This window comes from Myotis brandtii, unplaced genomic scaffold, assembly GCF_000412655.1.
Source record: "Myotis brandtii unplaced genomic scaffold, ASM41265v1 scaffold165, whole genome shotgun sequence".
In the NCBI taxonomy this organism is placed as follows: domain Eukaryota; kingdom Metazoa; phylum Chordata; class Mammalia; order Chiroptera; family Vespertilionidae; genus Myotis; species Myotis brandtii.
The window spans coordinates 10,116,862-10,119,521 of record NW_005356042.1 but is presented as its reverse complement, the minus strand read 5'-3'; the positions used below and the strand labels follow the sequence as shown (position 1 = coordinate 10,119,521).

The 2,660-nt window shown below is 41.8% G+C and overlaps 1 long non-coding RNA gene across 1 annotated transcript; it reads right to left on the bottom strand.

The window, feature by feature from the left end:
• Positions 1 to 598: 598 nt before the first annotated feature.
• LOC106725458 lies at positions 599 to 2,647 on the bottom strand. The gene is made up of 3 exons (XR_001361349.1): positions 2,567 to 2,647; positions 1,821 to 1,911; positions 599 to 973 (listed from the first exon to the last, which is right to left on the bottom strand). It is a non-coding gene; the product is annotated as an uncharacterized LOC106725458 (long non-coding RNA).
• Positions 2,648 to 2,660: the final 13 nt, after the last annotated feature.

Here is a 2,660-nt window from a genome sequence, read left to right as displayed (position 1 = left end):
AAGGGCTCTGTCTCTATACATTTCCCTATTGTGGAATCCCAAAGGTGGATTGGATGAGGAAATTGGGAGGTTCAGAGAGGGTAACTGACCCGCTCAAGGTCACACAGCTAAGGAAGTAAAAGACCTTGGACTTGAACTCAGGTCTTCCTGTTCTCCAAGTCCATATTGTCCCATTGCACCACAAAGCTTTTTCTTCCCAGTAACTATATTAAAAATAGTCAGCCCTTATGGTTGAACTGGGAAGCCTGTTTTGCCTCCATTGTCTCATTTAATCCTTATAATCACCCTGGGAGGTAGGTAAAGTTTTTATACCCATTTTGCAGAGAGGCAAACTGAGGTGCCAAGGGGCTAATGGTCCAATGCATCATGGCTGCTAGCAAATGGAAGAGGGTTATGGGAAAAAACATGTATATGTATATATATATATATGGACTTGTGAGGGACACAGAATGTAAAGTTGAAACAATGCTGATTAAAAGACTATTTTCTCTTAGGTTATCCTCCCTTCCCCTTCTTCTTTCTTTTTATATGAAAAGGAAAAGAAAGTTCCCTCCACCCTCTGAGGTCACTTCCTGACCCATTTGTGAATGTCTGTGGATTGGTTACAAATTCACTTCTCCCTGCCTGATGCCTCCTATTAATGCTGGGGATGGCAGTGGGCCTGCATGTGCATGGGCTCCGGCACCAGACAGACCTGGGTGCAAATCCTGCTTCCACCATCCACCTACTTACTGTCATACCATAGCCAAGTCATGACAGGCTTTCTGCAGTATATGCCTGAATATACAGTGTGACTTCTCCCCCTACCCATCATGCTCTCAAAAGGAAGTGTCATTTTGTCTTCAAGTCCTTCCAGAACCGGGGCTGCTGTCTTAATTATTTTATTTTGAAGAGCCAAGTTGAAGTTTGAGAAAAAAGGAGATGAGGAGCCCCAAACACTTGTTCATTGCACTGGATTCCATTAGTTGTTCACCTGAGGGTAAAACATGAGGCAAAGAAAAAAGCAATTAAAAATATAGAAAAAGCTGCTGTCTACCATGACCATTATCTTATATACAACAGACATTTTAACTCGAAAAGTACTGGAGGCTTGCAACCATAGATTAAAAGAGTGTTTTTCAATGGAAGCATGTTGTACATGTTCTTTTCTTGCTTGCTCCCAGGGGACCAGAGAAAACTCCTGCCAGAATTAGCATCTGTTTGGACAGAGGTGAGGAGCCACAGCTTCCTATAGCCTCTCCAAAAGTTCTGTTTGCACTCAGCCTCATTTCCTCAGCAGATCTACCGTGTTTCTCTGTACATGCAGACTTTGCAACTACAAATTATGCATATATACGGTTGTACTAATACATCATGTACATTATATAACATAACAAAATAGAATTGTTAAAAGGATGGGTGGAAATATAAGTTGAAGTCCTAAAAACAAACAAAACCCCAAACAAAAAACAAGGTAAAGACATACAATCCAGATTTGGCCATTATTCCTGGCAAATGGGCCCTGTGATTCCAAGTGGTTGATGTTATAACAAGCCTTTCAAAGATCTTTTTTTTTTTTAAATACATATATATTTTTTATTGATTTTTTTTTTTTTTACAGAGAGGAGGGAAAAGGATAGAGAGTTAGAAACATCGATGAGAGAGAAACATCGATCAGCTGCCTCCTGCACACCCCCTACTGAGGATGTGCCCGCAACCAAGGTACATACCCTTGGCCGGAATCGAATTTGGGACCCTTGAGTCTGCAGGCCAACGCTCTATCCACGGAGCCAAACCGGTTAGGGCTCAAAGATCTTTTTAAAAACAGAGCAGTCAGGGACCTGTGGTGAATAGTCCTGGTACACCTGGAGACAGGACCAGTAAAAGAAATGAATCCATGGATTTGCTAAAGCCAGCAAATGAGTCCTGTGGCTTCAGATATAACATTCTCAGTCACAACAACATTCCTAGATCCAAAAGATGTAACTCAAGCAACTTAGGGGTGAAACATGTGTCTGTCTTACAGCTCTATAGGTGACCCTAAAGCTGGCTCTAGTCACCACGAAGGCTTTTGTATCAGAGATACATATGAAAGCTTGAGTAACATTGCTTCACAAAACCAGAGAATGAAAAAAGCAATACATTTCTCCAAAAGGTACATTACATCATACACACAGAGTATGTGACTTGAAATAGGCTAGCTATGTGAGTCAACTACCATAACTAGGCATTTAACTAAGCCATCTATATGCTTGGAAGTTTATAAAGTGAGCCATAAAAAAAAATAAAAAAAAAACCTCATTGGGAAAATGGAAGCTCAACCATCTGGTAATCTACATTCCTTAGCACAAACTTTTGGGGTCAGCACTATTTTGATCCTGACAGATGGGAAAAATGAGTCTGAGGGTATTTAAGTGGCTTGTCCCAGGTAGTAAAAGGTGGTCAAACACGAGCGCAGCCTATTTCAAATTAGGGCCACGAACAGCCAATTCTCGGTAATTATGAGGAGTCTATTAAATGTATGCAAAACACGTGTATGCAGTAGGCGCTCCATAAATGCTACTCGATGTGGAAATTTTCGCTCTACCTTACAAGAGACTTCGCTTCCACTCCTGCTGGCTCGGTTTCTTCCTCGGCTGGAGTGTCTTGCCAGGTCCGCCGCGGGAGTGCTCAGAGCCACG